The sequence below is a fragment of the Sycon ciliatum genome, chromosome 1 (genome assembly GCF_964019385.1).
Source record: "Sycon ciliatum chromosome 1, ocSycCili1.1, whole genome shotgun sequence".
In the NCBI taxonomy this organism is placed as follows: Eukaryota; Metazoa; Porifera; class Calcarea; order Leucosolenida; family Sycettidae; genus Sycon; species Sycon ciliatum.
Window position 1 is genome coordinate 34,805,786 of NC_088643.1, and position 20,061 is coordinate 34,825,846.

At 47.4% G+C, this 20,061-nt stretch overlaps 1 long non-coding RNA gene across 1 annotated transcript; it reads left to right on the forward strand.

Annotated features, from left to right (window-relative positions):
* The first annotated feature begins 18,245 nt into the window (after window positions 1-18,245).
* Window positions 18,246-19,176, forward strand: LOC135806951 (uncharacterized). Its single transcript, XR_010551368.1, has 3 exons — window positions 18,246-18,454; window positions 18,644-18,729; window positions 18,936-19,176. It is a non-coding gene; the product is annotated as an uncharacterized LOC135806951 (long non-coding RNA).
* Window positions 19,177-20,061: the final 885 nt, after the last annotated feature.

Sequence of the window (20,061 nt, forward strand, 5' to 3'; positions counted from 1 at the left end):
GGGCACCAAGAGAAACAGTCACATTTCTCTAAAGAACTCGCCCAGGGCTGCTGAAAGCTGTATAATAACCTATCTCAAAGTTTGGGGCTTTTTACCCGTGAATCTTCACTTTGCGACTACACTATTCAGAGCAGTGCCAAATTTCCTGCGTCACTGAATGTGGGTGCCAGCGCCCTACGAGCAAACCAAAAATCAAACCAATGCGACCACTGACATCATAGCTGGCTAATGTTATAGAGAGGTATGTTGATATTCAAAGGTGAGCACAATTGGTCAAAATCCGACATTTTCTCACCTTTATGCCCGTTCGCAGCTCAGTAAAAGACAATGACCATCCTCATCTTGTTGTGTAGCTGGACATAGACACGGGCACCAAGAGAAACAGTCACATTTCTCTAAAGAACTCGCCCAGGGCTGCTGAAAGCTGTATAATAACCTATCTCAAAGTTTAGGGCTTGGTACCCGTGAATCTTCACTTTGCGACTAAACTATTCACAGCGGTGCCAACTTTTCTGGGTCACTGCATGTGGGTGCCAGCGCCCTACAAGCAAACCAAAAATCAAACCAATGCGACCTCTGACCTTACAGCTGGCTCATGTTATAGAGAGGTTCATTGAACTTCAAAGGTGAGCACAAATGATCAAAATCCGACATTTTCTCACCTTGCGGCCCGTTCGCAGCTCAGAAAATGACAATGACCATACTCATCTCGTTGTGTAGCTGGACATAGACAAGGGCACGAAGAGGAACAGTCACATTTCTCTAAAGAACTCGCCCAGGGCTGCTGAAAGCTGAATAATAACCTATCTCCAAGTTTGGGGCTTTTTACCCGTGAATCTTCACCTCGCGACTACACTATTCAGAGCAGTGCCAAATTTTCTAAGTCAGTGAATTTGGGTGCAAGCGCCCTACGAGCAAACCAAAAATCAAACCAATGCGACCACTGACATCATAGCTGGCTAATGTTATAGAGAGGTATGTTGATATTCAAAGGTGAGCACAATTGGTCAAAATCCGACATTTTCTCACCTTTATGCCCGTTCGCAGCTCAGAAAATGACAATGACCATACTCATCTCATTGTGTAGCTGGACATAGACACGGGCACAAAGAGAAACAGTCACATTTCTCTAAAGAACTCGCCCAGGGCTGCTGAAAGCTGTATGATAACCTATCTCCAAGTTTAGGGCTTGGTACCCGTGAATCTTCACTTTGCGACTAAACTATTCACAGCAGTGTCAAATTTTCTGGGTCACTCAATGTGGGTGCCAGCGCCCTACAAGCAAACCAAAAATCAAACTAATGCAACCTCTGACAATATAGCTGGCTCATGTTATAGAGAGGTACATTGGAATTCAAAGGTGAGCACAAATGGTCAAAATCCGACATTTTCTCACCTTTCGGCCCGTTCGCAGCTCAGAAAATGATAATGACCATACTCATCTCGTTGTGTAGCTGGACATAGACAAGGGCACCAAGAGAAACAGTACCATTTCTCTAAAGAACTCGCCCAGGGCTGCTGAAAGCTGGATAATAACCTATCTCCTAGTTTAGGGCTTGGTACCTGTGAATCTCCCCTTTGCGACTAAACCATTCACAGCCGTGGCAAATTTCCTGCGTCACTGAATGTGGGTGCCAGTGCCCTACAAGCAAACCAAAAATCAAACCAATGCGACCACTCACATTACAGCTGGCTCATGTTATAGAAAGGTACGTTGAAATTCAAAGGTGAGCACAAATGGTCAAAATACGACATTTTCTCACCTTTCGGCCCGTTCGCAGCTCAAAAAATAACAATGACCATACTCATCTCGTTGTGTAACTGGACATAGACAAGGGCACCAAGAGAAACAGTACCATTTCTCTAAAGAACTCCCGCAGGGCTGCTGAAAGCTGAATAATAGCCTATCTAAAAGTTTGGGGCTTTTTACCCATGAAGCTTCGCTTTGCGACTACACTATTCACAGCAGTGCCAAATTTTCTGGACCACTGAATGTGGGTGCAAGCGCCCTACAAGCAAACCAAAAATCAAACCAATGCGACCACTCACATTACAGCTGGCTTATGTTATAGAGAGGTACGTTGAAATTCAAAGGTGAGCACAAATGGTTAAAATCCGACTTTTTCTCACCTTTCTGCCCGTTCGCAGCTCAGAAAATGACAATGACAATCCTCACCTCGTGTAGCTGGACATAGACACGGGCACAACGAAAAACAGTCACATTTCTCTAAAGAACTCGCGCAGGGCTGCTGAAAGCGGTATAATACCCTATCTAAAAGTTTAGGGCTTGGTACCCGTGAATCTTTACTTTGCGACTAAACTATTCATAGCCGTGGCAAATTTCTTTGCTCACTGAATGTGGGTGCAAGCGCCCTACAAGCAAACCAAAAATCAAATCAATGCGACCACTCACATTATAGCTGGCTTATGTTATAGAGAGGTACGTTGAAATTCAAAACTGAGCACAGATGGTCAAAATACGACATTTTCTCACCTTTCGGCCCGTTCGCAGCTCAGAAAATGACAATGACCATACTCATCTCGTTGTGTAGCTGGACATAGACAAGGGCACCAAGAGAAACAGTACCATTTCTCTAAAGAACTCGCCCAGGGCTGCTGAAAGCTGAATATTAACCTATCTCCAAGTTTGGGGCTTTTTACCCGTGAATCTTCACTTTGCGACTACACTATTTAGAGCAGTGCAAAATTTTCTGCCCTACGAGCAAACCAAAAATGAAACCAATGCGAGCACTGACATCATAGCTGGCTAATGTTATAGAGAGGTTTGTTGATATTCAAAGGTGAGCACAATTGGTTAAAATCCGACATTTTCTCACCTTTATGCCCGTTCGCAGCTCAGAAAATGACCATGACCTTACTCATCTCGTTGTGTAGCTGGACATAGACAAGGGCACAAAGAGAAACAGTCACATTTCTCTAAAGAACTCGCCCAGGGCTGCTGAAAGATGAATAATAACCTATCTCCAAGTTTGGGGCTTGGTACCCGTGAATCTTCACTTTGCGACTAAACTATTCACAGTAGTGCCAAATTTTCTGGGTCACTGAATGTAGGTGCCAGTGCCCTACAAGCAAGCCAAAAATCAAACCAATGCGACCTCTGACATTACAGCTGAGTCATGTTCTAGAGAGGGACGATGAAATTCAAAGGTGAGCACAATGGCCAAAATCCGACATTTTCTCACCTTTCTGCCCGTTCGCAGCTCAGAAATTGACAATAACCATCCTCATCTTGTTGTGTAGCTGGACATAGACAAGGGCACCCAGAAAAGACCCACATTTCTCTAAAGAACTCGCGCAGGGCTGCTGAAAGCTGTATAATAACCTATCTCAAAGTTTGGGGCTTTTTACCCATGAATCATCGCTTTGCGACTAATCTATTCACAGCAGGGCCAAATTTTCTGGGTCACTCAATGTTGGTGCCAGCGCCCTACAAGCAAACCAAAAATCAAACCGATGCGACCACGGACATACAGCTGGCTCATGTTATAGGGCTTGAAAGTGCTACGTCACTCCATAGCAATGGCATAGCAACAATTTGAAAAATTCGAAAACTGGATCCACCTGGATCCAGTTTTTGTATGGATCCAAGCACATTTCAAGCGGTCTCACTCACAGCAAGGTGATGTTGCCAGTGAAACTGACTGATTTGGCTAGTGGGGGCGGGGTGACAACTGGTGGCGAAGTAAAAGTTGCACCTGCATACGACATGAGTGGGTTGCTATGCACCCACATACTGAGGCAATAGCAAAGTCACACCTTAGTGGATCCAAAATAGAAATCTGATGTCAATTTACTACTCCCAGGCCGTTTTTGACGTCATCACTTTCAAGCCCTATAGAGAGGTACATTGAAATTCAAAGGTGAGCACAAATGGTCAAATTTTTCTCACCTTTCTCCCGGTTCGCAGCTCAGAAAACGACAATGACCATCCTCATCTCGTTGTGTGGCTGGACATAGACACGGGCACAAAGAAGAACAGTCACATTTCTCTATAGAACTCGCCCAGGGCTGCTGAAAGCTGAATTATAACCTATCTCCTAGTTTAGGGCTTGGTACCCATGAATCTTCACTTTGCGACTTAACTATTCACAGGCGTGGCAAATTTTCTGGGTCACAGAATGTGGGTGCCATCGCCCTACAAGCAAACCAAAATTCAAACCAATGCGACCACTCACATTACAGCTGGCTCATGTTATAGAGAGGTACGTTGAAATTCGAGGGTGAGCACAAATGGTCAAAATACGACATTTTCTCACCTTTCGACCCGTTTGCAGCTCAGAAAATGACAATGACCATACTCATCTCGTTGTGTAGGTGGACATAGACAAGGGCAGCAAAAGAAACAGTACCATTTCTCTGAAGAACTCGCCCAGGGCTGCTGAAAGCTGAATAATAACCTATATCAAAGTTTGGGGCTTTTTACCCATGAATCTTCACTGTGCGACTAAACTGTTCACAGTAGTGCAAAATTTTCTGGGTCACTGAATGTGGCTGCCAGCGCTCTACAAGCAAACCAATGCGACCACTCACATTAAAGCTGGCTCATGTATAGAGAGGTACGTTGAAATTCAAAATCCGACATTTTCTCACCTTTCGGCCTGTTCGCAGCTCAAAAAATGACAATGGCCATACTCATCTCGTTGTGTAGCTGGACATAGACAAGGGCACCAAGAGAAACAGTACCATTTCTCTAAAGAACTCGACCAGGGCTGATGAAAGCTGAATAATAACCTATCTCCTAGTTTAGGGCATGGTACCCGTGAATCTTCACTTTGCGCCTCGACCATTCATAGCAGTTCCAAATTTTCTGGGTCACTGAATGTGGGTGCCAGCGCCCTACAAGCAAACCTAAAATCAAACCAATGCGACCACTGACATTACAGCTGGCTCATGTTATAGAGAGGTACGTTGACATTCAAAGGTGAGCACAAATTGTCAAAATCCGACATTTTCTCACCTTTATGCTCGTTCGCAGCTCAGAAAATGACAATGACCATACTCATCTCGTTGTGTAGCTGGACATAGACAAGGGCACTAAGAGAAACAGTCACATTTCTCTAAAGAACTCGCCCAGGGCTGCTGAAAGCTGAATAATAACCTATCTCCAAATTTAGGGCTTGGTACAAGTGAATCTTCCCTTTGCGACTAAACTATTCCCAGCAGTGCAAAATTTTTGGCGTCACTGAATGCGGGTGCCAGCGGCCTACAAGTAACCCAAAAATCAAATCAATGCGACCACTCATATCACAGCTGGGTCATGTTATAGAGAGGTACTTTGAAAGTGACACGTGGGCACAAATGGTCAAAATGCAACAATTTCTCACCTTTCTGCGCGTTCTAAGCTCAGGAACTGACCATCGCCACCCTGATCTTGTTGTATAGCTGGACATAGGGAAGTGCATCAAGAAAAAATGCCACATTTCAATAAACAACTCCCCCAGGGCTGCTGAAAGCTGAAAAGATCCTATCTTCCAGTTTTGGGCCATTTTGCCCGTGATTCTTCACTTTGCGACTAAACTATTAACAGCAGTGCAAAATTTTCGGCAGCACTGAATGCGGGTGCCAACGGCCTACAAGTAACCCAAAAATCAAATCAATGGGAACACTCACATCACAGCTGGGTCATATTATAGAGAGGTACGTTGAAAGTGACACATGGGCACAAATGGTCAAAAAACAACAATTTCTCACCTTTCCGCCCGTTTGAAGCTCAAGAACTGACCATCACCACCCTGATCTTGTTGTATAGCTGGACATAGGGAAGTGCATCAAGAAAAAATGCCACATTTCAATAAACAACTCCCCCAGGGCTGCTGAAAGCTGAAAAGATCCTATCTCCCAGTTTTGGGCCTTTTTGCCCGTGATTCTTCACTTTGGGACTAAACTATTAACAGCAGTGCAAAATTTTCGACGGCACTGAATGCGGGTGCCAGCGGCCTACTAGGAAACCAAAAATCAAATCAATGTGAACACTCAAATCACAGCTGGGTCATATTATAGAGAGGTGCATTGAAAGTGACACATGGGTACAAATGGTCAAAAAACGACAATTTCTCACCTTTCCGCCCGTTTGAAGCTAAACAACTGACCATTACCACCCCGATCTTGTTGTATAGCTGGACATAGGGTAGTGCACGAAGAAAAAATGTCACAATTCAAAAAGCTACTCGCCCAGGGCTGCTGAAAGCTGAAAAGATCCTATCTCCCAGTTTTGGGCCTTTTTGCCCGTGATTCTTCACTTTGCGACTAAACTATTCACAGCAGTGCCAAATTTTAGGCGTCACTGAATGCGGGTGCCAGCGGCCTACAAGCTAACCAACAATCAAATCAATGCGAACACTCACATCACAGCTGGGTCATGTTATAGAGAGGTACGTTGAAAGAGACATGTGGGCATAAATGGTCAAAAAGCGACATTTTTCACCTTTCTGCCCGTCCGAAGCTCAAGAACTGACCATCGCCAGCCTGATCTTGTTGTATAGCTGGACATAGGGAAGTGCATCAAGAAAAAATGCCACATTTCAATAAACAACTCCCCCAGGGCTGCTGAAAGCTGAAAAGATCCTATCTCCCAGTTTTGGGCCTTTTTGCCCGTGATTCTTCAATTTGCGACTAAACTATTCACAGCAGTGCCAAATGTTCGGCGTCACTGAACCCGCGTGGCAGCGGCCTACAAGCAAACCAAACATTAGCGCTTGCACCCGAATGCATCAGAACAGTGTATAGGAAATGAGAGAGCCAAGTGACTACATGCAATGGAAAGTCACAGGGTAAAGCTGCATGCACACCCACGTATTCTCACAACACCGCACTTGAGCGGCAATAGTACCCGCGACCGGGTGCAATGACTACTGATTGGCGTCGCAAACAGCCGACCAATAGTATGCAATTTAAAGCAGAGATAGCAACAGCAAAGCAACCAGTTAAAGGAAGCTGTTCCCACCTATATAATGTGGGAATGGGAGGGTGGGTGGCAAACAAATTCCGGTTGCTGCTCAGTGACACTGCAAAGGAAAGCGCAAGCCAAAGTCAGCACAGCAAGAGCTACCCAAGGCGATTTGGGCACGCATTTGGGCGCGCATGCGCAGCAGTTGAGTGCACGTGTAAGGCCAGCTCAGTCGCAGCTAGCATGAGATAGAGAGCAGCGCATCAGTCTTATCGCTAGCTAGGGTTAGCCCAAAAGCTAACCCAATATTTAGCGCTTGCACCCGAATGCATCAGAGGAGTGTATAGGAAATGGGAGAGCCAAATGACTACATGCAATGGAAAGTCACAGGGCAAAGCTGCATGCATACCCACGTATTATCACAACACCGCACGAGGATAATTGGGGTACACCAGCGTGCTGGTTTCGATCAACTGGTGAATCAATTGGCGTTGCAAACAGCCAAAGTGATCGCTCACGACTGAGCCGCAGCAGTACCCGCGACCGGGTACAAAGTTCCCTGATCGACGTTGCAAACAGCCAACCAGGGTGAAGCAATTGGCGTTGCAAACGGCCAAAGCAATCGCTCATGCTTGAGCGGCAATAGTACCCGCGACCGGGTGCAATGACTACTGATTGGCGTCGCAAACAGCCGACCAATAGCATGCAATTTAAAGCAGAGATAGTAGCAGCAAAGCAACCAGTTGAAGGAAGCTGTTCCCAGAAAACCAGCACACGGCACCCCAGGCAGCGTTTACCACCAATGCACGAGAGCTAAGAACAAGTGATTAAGGCACGAGATGGATAAAGGTAGGCATGCAGATGGACGAAATCCAACGCAGGTTCTAAATACGGCAATTTAGCAATAACAATCGGTACCTGTATGTCAGGGCTATATTACATCGGCTGGAATGGCAGCACTGCTCGGTCTTGCTGTGCTTGAGCAGCTGGGGCGAGACGCCGAAATTCCTCCATGCGGAAACGAGACAGCAAATCGGCAATGCAGTTTGACTGGCCAGCAATGTGAGCAGTAGTGACGGTGAAATTGAAGCGGGCGCACACAAAGAACAGCTCCCTGATCAGGGTCATCACTGGCGGTGACTTGGATGTGCCGGAGAGGATGAAATCTACCACAGCCTTGTTGTCACAGTGCATTGTGATACGAAGCTGGCGCCATTCCTTGCCCCACGTGCAGCACGCTGTGACCAACGCATAGAGCTCCTTCCACTCAATGCTGTGAGCGAGTTGCTCAGGCGACCAGGTCCCTTGAAGCCAGCGGCCGCTGTTGAATGCGCTCCAGCCCAGGGTGCCACTGGCATCAGTGAACAGCTCCAAGTCTGGAGATGGTGTCCAATCTGGGAACAGGAAGAATGATTTTCCGTTCCATTGTTCCAGGAGCCGTAGCCACCATTGGATATCTTCCTGGCACTCGGTAGTCAGACTGATGCGGTAGTGAGGCTGCTGGTAGCGACTGCAAATAGACCACAGGCGCCGCATAAATGTCCGACCGGGTACGATGACTCTTGCAGCGAAGGAGAGTTTCCCCAGAAGAGATTCGAGTTCGCGCTGAGACATGGTGGGGTTGATGCTCGCTGCAGTCATCAGGCGCTTGATGTCAGCCAATTTGTCGTCAGGGAGCCGGGCTTCCATCTTCTCACAATCCAGGATAATGCCCAGGAATGTCAGGGTACGAGACGGGCCTTCCACCTTCGCAGGCGCGAGCGGGACTCCGAGGTATGAGAATGCACGGAGAAGAATGGCCAGCTGCCGATTCGCCACTGCCTGGCCCACGCTCACGCACAAGTAGTCGTCCAGGAAATGCAGCAAATTAGGGATGGAGAATTCGTGGTGCATTATCCATTCGATGGTGGCTGCCACGGCATCAAACACCGCCGGGCTAGAGCGGAGCCCAAATGGCAAGACACGGTCGTAGTAGTACTTCCCCTGCCACAGGATGCCGAGAAGATGCCAATCCTGTGGGCGGACAGGTATTTGACGAAAAGCGCTCTTCACATCGAGTTTAGAGAGATAGACAGGAGACGGGGAGGACATAATGATGTTAATGGCTTCATCAATGCTGATGTACTGCAAAGAGAAAGGCTCGGCAGGGATCCCGTTGTTAACGCTGGAGCCGGCAGGGCTGGACAGGTGGTGTATCAAGCGTAGCTTGGCATTCTTTTTCGGAACGGCGCCAATGCCAGAGCAGTACATAAATGGGAATGGGGGCGAATCAAATGGGCCAGCCGTGTAGCCGGCGTTGCAGGAAGCGGTGAGCTGTGCAGACACAAATGCAGAGTGCTGGAATGCTGATGAGAGGTTGGACGAGTGCTGGTTATTTATGCGGTTGCCGGTAAAGCCAATGTCAAAGCCGCAGCGGAGGCCGTTAATAACATACGAAGCCAATGAACTGTCAGGGTGGTTACGGAGCAGTGATTCGAAGCGAGAAACAGAGAGGGGTGTGTGGACAGCAGGACATGCGCTTGTGAAATCAGTAGAACGTGAAGTGCAGGGAGAAATATGTACAATCGCGGGAGCTGAAGCCAAAGCAGCACAGTTACTGGCGCCTACCGCACTTAGATCCGTTGTGGTCCTTGGACCCGCAGCGGTTGCAGACATAGGCGTACTTGCACGTGCTGAGACTGCAACGCCCAGCGTTGAAGTTGCGGCAGATCGGTTGGCCATTAGACAACGTACGGACTCCATTGACCGCTTGCTGGTTGTTACGGTGGGGACGAAAGGGACACTGGCCGCCTCCGGGATGGACGAGGCGGCAGGACTCACATGTGGGCCTTGATCGGCTAGTCACGGACATTTGCCACAGATTTATGTCAATAACGTCAAAGCGCTTGCCTGGCAGAGCAGAAATGGCAGAGCAAAACTGGGTGTCGTACGACAGCCAAGCCTCCGGATAGTATTGCCTGTTGGCAGCAACAATGGTGGCTTGGTATGAGAGCATCTCCTGCAGGCGGGAAGGGTTGGCAGAACACACGACGTTCATGAAGAGAGTCCATGCCTCCAGCCATGTCGGCAAGTCGTGGACGCGTCGACGAACGGGCTGGGCAGCTCCACCTTCCACCACCTCCAGAGACTGGCCGCCACTGCTGAACTGCAGCTGAAGCTGGCGTGGAGCAGAATACGAGGTGGCGATAGTATCGGGCAGCAGCTGGGTGAAATCTACAAAGTCACCTTTCAATATTCTCTCTCGCATAGTCTGGGGAACGGAGAGATTACCAGCGTTGGAAGACTCCGCCAAAGGCTGAGTTCGGGGTCCAGGGGCAGTGATGGTGGCCAGCATTGGAGCGATCGCCTCCGACAAGGCAACGGTGACGGCGGGATGTACTTCCTGCCGCACAAACTGGCGCAAATCGTCATTCATGCTCCGGTCCGGGATCTGGGGAGTCGGAGAAGCTGCTGCAACACTCTCCAGATCCTGCTCTTGCTCGTGTTCCTGCCGCAAGGATGGCGTGGTCGACGGGGATCGAGGTTCCCGTGCCGCCGAGCTCGACGTGTCCTGGAAACTGAGCAGCAAACGGGCAAGAAGCTGGGGCTTTGTTCCGCTCAAATTCAGCCCACGGCCTTCCAGCTCGGCACGCAAGTACGATACGTTCATACGCCGTGCTTCAGAGGTAGACAACATGTTTGGCGTGCAGTATATGGCTGCGAGGAATCTACAAGGACTAGGAGTCTGAATAAATAATTCTATTCTCCTCAAACAAATTCCGGTTGCTGCTCAGTGACACTGCAAAGGAAAGCGCAAGCCAAAGTCAGCACAGCAAGAGCTACCCAAGGCGATTTGGGCACGCATTTGGGCGCGCATGCGCAGCAGTTGAGTGCACGTGTAAGGCCAGCTCAGTCACAGCTAGCATGAGATAGAGAGCAGCGCATCAGTCTTATCGCTAACTAGGGTTAGCCCAAAAGCTAACCCAATATTTAAATCAATGCGACCACTCACATGACAGCCGGGTCATGTTATAGAGAGGTACGTTGACCGTGACACGTGGGCACCAATGGTCAAAAAACGATAGTTTCTCACCTTTATGCCCGTTCGAAGCTCAAGAACTGATTATCCCCACCCTGATCTTGTTGTATAGCTGGACATAGGGAAGTGCACTAAGAAAAAATGCCAAATTTCAATAAACAGCTCGCCCAGGGCTGCTGAAACCTGTCTCCCAGTTTTGGGCCTTTTTGCCCATGATTCTTCAATTTGCGACTAAACTATTCACAACAGTGCCAACTTTTTGGCGTCACAGAATTTGGGTGCCAGTGGCCTACAAGCAAACCAAAAATCATCTCAATGCGACCACTCGCATCACAGCTTGGTCATGTTATAGAGAGGTACGTTGAAAGTGACACGTGGGCACAAATGGTCAAAAAGCGACAATTTCTCACCTTTTTGCCTGTTAGAAGCTCAAGAACTGACAATCGCAACCCTGATCTTGTTGCATAGCTGGACATAGGGAAGTGCACCAAGAAAAATTGCCACATTTCAATAAACAACTCGCCCAGGGCGAGCTAAACTATTCACAGCAGGGCCAAATGTTTGCCATTCTGCCCGTTCGAAGCTCAAGAACTGACCATGACCACTCTGATCTTGTTGTATTGCTGGACATAGGGAAGTGCACGAAGAACGAATTGGCGCTTTTAGTGACATTTTGCATACAAATCCCCATCTAGTAGGGCGCAGTCACCCAGTTTCGGTGGAAGTGCGCGAGTTCGATTGGGAATAAAGGAGGAAGGGAGCGTCTCAGCTTCGTTGGACCAAGACCATTCGACTCAGCACCCTGAAGACTACAACTGGTGAAAATTTGATTTTAGGCTTACCTTTAACTTTTCCTTTTGAAGAATACGACATACAGGTTTATTCTTCAAACTTTGGTTGCAATCATGCCGCTGCAATTCTCACAGCATTTGTTCCAATCTGTAGCACAAAATCCTGGATTTTCGCTATGTTTCCTGCAAAATTTGCGCAAGGCAATTACAAAGAAATTGACATTGTATCTACCTGAATATGAATGCAATTCACCTGAAACTTCACCAGAAGTTGAAGAAAGGGTCATGGTTCAACACTCCAGCAAAATATCAATTTCGCCAAAATAGCACCTAAGGTTGGTTTTTGCAGAGCACTGCTCACATGTACTATAGTACTGTGTGAGTTACAAACAATACGGAGCAAGACCCGCTACACCCAAACATGGCAGCCACCACCCTCGTCAGTCCAGCCGTAACCCCAAGATCCCTTGGCTCGACAAAGATCTCCAAGGTGCAATTAAACTCAAATACGACTACTACAGCTTAAGTAAGAAGTACTCCACCTATGCTAATATTTCTTTATACAAAAAACAGCGCAATCTGGTGAAGTCATTGTCACGTTCTAAGTATCGAGCATATTTACGTTCGCTCACTACCACCCTATCTCACCCCTCTTCCAGGCCTAACCTGTATGCCTTTGTTCGCACTCAAAGGACAACTAGTACACGTCAAGATATACCTCCGTTATTAGCTTCCAATGGTTCGATGGTGACTGACCCCAAGTCAGTAGCTAATACTCTCAATACGCAATCAACATCAGCTGGTATTCCAGACGACCATTCCTCTCCAATACCACCTCTGCAACGTTCTGCGACTGTGTCTTCTGATCTGCGCTCTATACATACCACCACATCATCTGTTCGCAGCTACCTAAAAAGACTAAAAAGCAACAAAAGCCCTGGTCCTGATGCCCTACCAAATGAAGTTCTCAAAGTTCTGGCTCCATCTCTGGCGTACCCACTGTGCCTTATATTCAACCTTTCCTACTCCTCCGGCGTATTTCCTGATCGTTGGAAGATCGCTAAGGTCACGCCCATCTACAAGTGTAAAGGCTCCCGATTACAAGCCTCAAACTATCGTCCAATATCTCTTCTCTGCTCCCTTTCAAAAGTATGTGAAAAGGTATTTTACGACCAGTTGTATTGCCACATTTCACCATGCCTTAGCCCTTCCCAATCTGGCTTTCGGCGCAACGACTCAACCTCTGACCAACTAGCTCGTCTAGTACAAGACATTGCCACCCTTCGTGATGCTCGACACCATATTGCTCTCTGTTTCTTTGACTTGGCAAAGGCCTTTGATACTGTCTGGCATCGTGGCCTCCTTGCCAAGCTACATATTGTCTTTGGTGTGTCTGGCCCTGCTCTGTCCTGGCTGGAGTCCTATCTGAGTAGCCGATCACAGTTTGTTTCTGCCCTCTCCATCAACTCTGATCCTCTACCAGTGTCTTCTGGAGTTCCCCAAGGCTCCTTACTTGGACCTCTTTTGTTCGTAGCATACGTAAATGATTTACCCTCTATAGACCCAGGTGTCTCGTTATTTGCTGATGATACAACCCTACTGTCAGCATCCTCGTCCTCAGCGGCTCTTGTACCTCGAGTGTTGGCTCAGATATGCAGTGTCCTACGCTGGATGCAAACATGGCGACTTAGACCCAACCTGACTAAAACCGAAATAATGTTCCTTCCCCTAATCTCATCCATGTCACTTTCACACCATCCTGATTTCCCAGAACCCATAAAGGTTGTTTCCAACCATAAACACCTGGGAATAATGCTTGATGATCGTCTCTCTTGGTCTTTCCATATTGATGCTCTTTGCAGCCGTTCAAGCTCTGCCCTAGGTGTTATACGTCCCCATTGTTTCCATCTTCCTTTCAAATGTAAAATTTTGTTTTACAAACTGTACATCCTGCCTCTTTTCATGTACGCTGCTGTTAGCTGGTGTGGCTTGTCCTCGGTTCTTGCTGAGTGTCTCGAAATCCACCATAGAAAACTTCTTCGTATCCTGTTTAGTCTACCCCCTCTCTACTCTTCTGCTTCCCTGTATGTCCTTGCAAATGCTTGCCCACTGTCGACCCACCGTCAAAAATTAATTTGCACTTTTGCTCACAAATTTAAACTAGCTCTACATCCTCCTCATCTTTACGTGTATAACTGGTTCCGAATCACAGATGGCTCCCAGACAAGATGCTCTGTTGCCCTCCCCTTGGCTAAAACGTCCTCCCTTGTACGCTCTCCACTCTTTGTTGCCTACTCTGCTTGGCTTGCGCTGCCCGCTACTACGCGCAATGCCAGTACCCTGGACGCATTTAAATCTGCTCACTAGATTCACCATCACCTGTCCCGCCCATGCTTCTCCGTCTTGACCATTACTTTTCTTCTTTTCTTCTTTTATTCACCATGGTTGGTTAACACCCACATCTCCCGTACTGGCTGATTTTCTTCTCATGCCATGAGGTGTTGTCTATAATAATAATAATAAACATAATACGAAGTAGTGGTTGCGACTTCGGCGATGATTTGTCAGAAAGGTTTGCTCCCCACACCGGAGCTCGTCAAGTGTCAAGCAAAGTCGGCGGAATAGCGCGAGCTCCGGTGTGGGGAGCAAACCTTTCTAATAATAATAATAATAATAATAATAATAATAATAATCACTAACGTCGAGCATAGTCACAATACAACGTCTGCCATCATGCCCTTCAGAATACGGTTCGTCCCTCTTCATTGGCGTTATCGGTATGGGTGTGGTAAGTGCAAACTACCAGATTGAATCTCATTCACTTACAGTTCATAGAACCATAATTTCCTCTTGCAAGTATCGTCCATCGTCCTAGCTGCTCGATGAGCCTGCATGTCCCTGCGTCGCGCGCTAGGGGCTAGCTAGCGTGCCATTTCAACACCCGTATTGGACTTGGCGATGTCGGCAGCATTGTGGTTCACAACCGAGGCTGTCACAAAACTCTAAACTGCTTTCAATGTTTTTACTCGACTTCTGAGGGAACGTTTTATTCCAAAAATGTTTTAGTGAATGCAGCAAATGTGATTCGCTCTCCATGAAGATTACCATCCTCGATTCAGACATCATGACTGCATGCATCAGATCAACAGCTCGTGGACTATCTTTTTGCCGACAACTGTACCGTACTAGTAGTAGTTACTGACTGTACAAGTACTACAATGTAGTCCTACTATTTACAAAAATGATTTATGATTGTTAGTACAATGATGACTGTATGACTATGGATAGGATATTGCACGGTTCGAGGGGATTATTTTTCAAATCCCCAAGGCGCGCATCGCCGCGGGGATTATGAAAAATAATCCTCGCGGACACTGTGCAATATTATGATAGACCACACATTTCGGGTGATCAGCAGCGCTGCATGTAGCATGAACCAGTGCACTGACAGTCTGTGAACGGAACACCGAACGCGAAGTACCGGTAGTTCTGATACCGGTAGTCGTTTGTTCGTCGCCTCTCCAGGTTTTGATCCACTTATTGGTTTGAGGGGATTATGGCTCATAATCCCCTCAAACGAGGGGATCTCATATCCACAGGAAATCCTGTGGATCCCCTCGGACGGTGGGTCGGACCCAGTCCTTCTACCAGCATAACCAAGAGAGCTAGCTCCCTTGGCTGCTGCTTGAATATGCAAGAATGGGCCTTCCAGATAAGGTCCAAAAAGGGGAAGTGCCAATAGTTGTCAAAAGAAAAGCATATTGGTGAAACAAAACTAGGGAAGTGGCAATCTTTCTATCAGCAACAAACAAGAGCACCTTAATTTGCAGCATGCTACATGAACCGGGTGTGCCGAACACCGGTAACCATAGAGACACACCACACTCTCATGTAGATACTGGTTATAAATAGACCGAGTAAGGAAAATAATCCAATAGCCTATGGAGAGTAAAAGAAATTGAGTCATTGACAACAAATGCTCATCCAGCACACTAGTTGTCATAGAAACATTCAACGAAATGACAAAGACGCATAGTAATGAGCATCGCCGTTCAATGCAAACTTTGGTTTCTAGAACAGTGTTTGGAAAATTCCTTCTTTCACAGACCTGAAAGATAAATCTTTGCAGCAGTTAGCCTACTTGGTCCGGCTCATCGCAATTGTCGTTTATCCCTCACGCACTTTTTGACAGGTAAAACCCAGTACAATCAAGATATCTTACTTACCTTTGTTTGGGAGGTTGGGATGGCAAGATCAAAGGAGGCTTTTTTCGGAAGTGGGAATCTGGCCATTCACTGTCTGTGTTGCCAATACTGGCAATAGCCAAGCGCTGCGACCTGAAGACCGGAACTGTAGCAGGGGCAACTGACATCCTGACCTGGAGAGCGTGACAGGCACGAGTGCATGGCAGAGGAGTATGAGCATCATGCTGAAAAAGAAAGGTGTTTTTGATGCGATGGCGGATGCGCTGACGTGTTGGTGATTCCTTCGCTTGGTGGACCTAGTAGCAGCAGCATTACAAGAGTCGTGGTCAGCGTATCCAGCTGAGCGTATGACAGCTGTCTGGAGAGGCCTGTATGCCTCCTTCGAAGGCTTTGTTGAAACACATTGTGGTGACACACAGGTCACACTGCACACAGTTCCTTGAAGCACCGAAGTGACAGCCACAACTGTTCCTTTTCCATTGCTGCCATACGACAGGCTGAGAATGCAAGAGATAATCTACCAGTCTACGCCAGCAGCTAGACACCAGCAAATGTCAGCTCATGTAATGGCGCGGCAGCGCGAGTGATGCAGAGTTGAATGAACTCTGGACCTATATTACTAGTGTGAGTGCATGAACGCGCTCTTTCGCTGATTAAAGGGGAAGTATACCCTAAAATCAAATTTTCACCAGTTGTAGTCTTCGGGGTGCTGAGTCGAATGGTCTTGGTCCGAGGAAGCTGAGACGCTCCCTTCCTACTTGAATCCCAATCGAACTCGCGCACTTCCACCGAAACTGGGTGACTGCGCCCTACTAGATGGGGATTTGTATGCAAAATGTCACTAAAAGCGCCATTTCGTTCTTATAAAAGCACGGATGACCGCGATTGGCCCATATGTTGTAGTCTTTTGGACGCTGAGTCGACTGGTTTTGGTCCGAAAAGGCTGCGATGCAGCGTTCCTCCTTTATTCCCAATCGAACATGGTTGAAGAAGCGGTCACGTGCTCCTGCGTACACCAGTCACCTGGTCACCGTGCCTGCAGGGTACAACTTACTAGCGTGTTTGACCTTTTTTGGGTGCAGTCCTGTCACTCGAGTTGAACTCGAGTTGAACCTTGGTGTGAAAGTTGTCGCCTGCTGGCGCGGTGACCAGGTGATTTGGGCACCCAGGAGCACGTGACCACTTGTTCAACCATGTTCGATTGGGAATAAAGGAGGAACGCCGCATCGCAGCCTTTTCGGACCAAAACCAGTCGACTCAGCATCCAAAAGACTACAACATATGGGCCAATCGCGGTCATCCGTGCTTTTATAAGAACGAAATGGCGCTTTTAGTGACATTTTGCATACAAATCCCCATCTAGTAGGGCGCAGTCACCCAGTTTCGGTGGAAGTGCGCGAGTTCGATTGGGATTCAAGTAGGAAGGGAGCGTCGCAGCTTCCTCGGACCAAGACCATTCGACTCAGCACCCAGAAGACTACAACTGGTGAAAATTTGATTTTAGGGTATACTTCCCCTTTAATGCATTGCACTGCTGTATTCCGTCCAGAGATCGAGATGCATGGATGTATCGAAGCTGTGGCGAGTTTTAATGGACTCGTCGACGTATCCATACTTGAGTCTTCAATAAACATATATGTACGACTCGTACCCGTATTGCATTAGTATAGTGTTCCTTCTTCGAGAGCAGGTCACGACTGATTTTCGTTCCTTAGTGTGCTAGCGGACCCCTGCGTGGTTTGCGTTTTGATGAGCCAGCGATTGCGGCTCGGTCGATCGGGTCGAGGTGTGAAGATCTACGGACGTCTGTTCGAGCCGAATCTGCCGGCGCACTGCCTGCTGTTCGCGCAGTCTAGAATCTTCTGAGTAGATCTACGTCTAGTGCTACTAGTTTGAGTGTCCGTAGGCTAGGCTGCATCTAATGCTAGCAGACGAGCAATTACTTCCCAACCAGGTGATTGTCGTTGTCTGGTGGAATTCTCTAGCTCTGTACAGAAGTCACCGTGCCACGTGCTAACTACGTGTCAGTAGCTGATTGGCCCATTTCAAAGTTCACACCAGACCGCGATGTCCTTCGCCATGCATTAGCGAGTGCTTTACACGATGAAGCGGTTGTATTGTTACTGCTGGTACAGTGGTAGACCACGCGGCTAGCACTGCTAGACTGCAACGGGCAAGGGCCGTTGGACGGCTTCCGAGAATCGTATGGTGTGAGGTCAAAGTTCACGCTCGAAGAATGCTAGCAGCTGCATCCGCTCGCCAGCGAGGCCGGGTTGAATCAACTAACTAATATTACTTTTTCCTTGTAGATCAAGAACATGCTTCATTCTTCGTTGTTGTTTGGAAGGAAGGACGTGATGTCCTTCTTCTCCGTTTGCTTTCTTTGAGGCAAATCCGAGACACTGTAAAGCCGGCCAGCATTTGATAGGTGTATACAGAGCAAAGATAAGATGTAGTCGAGAGACTTATTTCTGAAGGATTCCGACTATCGTGTGCAGGTTTCTCAACTGGAGCGCCACGGGAAGCGAAGAAGGTACATTTTGGCCTTCATCTCTTTCACCACGTGTTGTGTATTCCTCGCCAACCTTCTTTACGCTTTATAGGAACACTCCTGCCCGCATAACAACATGTGGCGTCTTCGTGTGGGTCCGCTGTAAAAATAAAACACTGTCCTGTGATGATTCAGCGTTGTCTTCTGTTGTCTTTCTCTTTTTCTTTGCAGCCAAGGAGTGTATCAAGAGGCTTGATGCGCATGCGCGGTGTGACGGCGGCAAACTTCTGGCTGCATCTTTTTACATTTCCCAAGAGGTAAGAATTTCCTTTGTTGACTATCCCTCTTATGTCGTAAGGGGATTCTGGTGTCCTACTTGACCACCTTATTGAATCGTGAATAGGATGCATCTCCACTTTCTCCCTCACTCTTGCCAACTAGCAGTTCAACAAGCACACGATTATCTACTAACAAGCGTTATTTCTGTTGTTTTGTGGGAAAACATGTTGCTGTGTACCGCTAGCTATTGCGGACACTGGGATTGCCCTGCGGGTGCGCCACTCATATCACCTTGTCGGTCACAAACAACTGCTACGCTGTCGTACCGTCCGGATGTTTTGCGGCCAGAACCTTTGGAACTCAAGGTATCCATCGCTGGAAGGGGTGCTCTCCTTTCGTTCAGGTACAGTACCCATGTTGGATCAGTTTTACTACAATGCCTTTGTTCGTGTTTTCACTGCTCCTTCCTAGCTGCATTTTGCGTTTCTGGCATCGACGCAAAATAGGATCTGGGTCATGAAGCTGTAGCTTTATGAGTTTCCACTCAAGCCTATCTATTTCCATTTGGGAAGACAGCACAGGATGTGCGCTCTTACAACTCCTTTCGCACTGCTGGTATTGCCTCTCATAAAAAAGAGATTTGTTCGACTATATCGTGGCGCTGTTTCAGAAACCTAGCGACGGTTTGTTGCTCCACCTTGGGACCTATCTGTCCATACAGCTTATGCATGTGTTGTGTGTGTGTGTGAGGGGGGGGGGGGGTATGATTCCGTCTGCTATTGCTTGGTGTTTATGGTTCAGTATCTCCTGTCGTGGTCCTGGAAATCCGGTCGAATGACTAGGGCCGGCGCCCTCAGTGTGTACAGAACGTTGCATGCAGTGCATAATTATGTTGTTCGTATGCGTACTCACGGCTTCATGGCCAGCGCCCTGGGGCCGCTTGACCCACGACCGGATTTCCAGGTGCATGCCAGTAGTTAGGATAATGACATAGATCAACCGAAATCAGGAGCCTGTAAAATGTGCTAAATGTTTGCTTTTTTATCATTTTATTTCTTTTATCTGCTTTTCATGATTTTCCAATAATCACTACTAAACTGACTAATTTCTAAACCTAATATCGAGAGTACCTTTACTGTAATGTTGATGGATACTCCACTGAACAGTAATATCCTTATCTAAAAGCTAATTCTTTTATAAACCGAGCTAATAAGTTTAGAATGCTGCTGATCTTCGGCAGAAACATAACCTGAACCTAAAACTACAATATACGCCAAACAGTGAAGTAAATGCTGCTGATTTCCAGCAGATAGATTCGCTGGAGCTGACCTAATCCATATTAAATTTTGTTGCTAAAACTGCTATTCGAA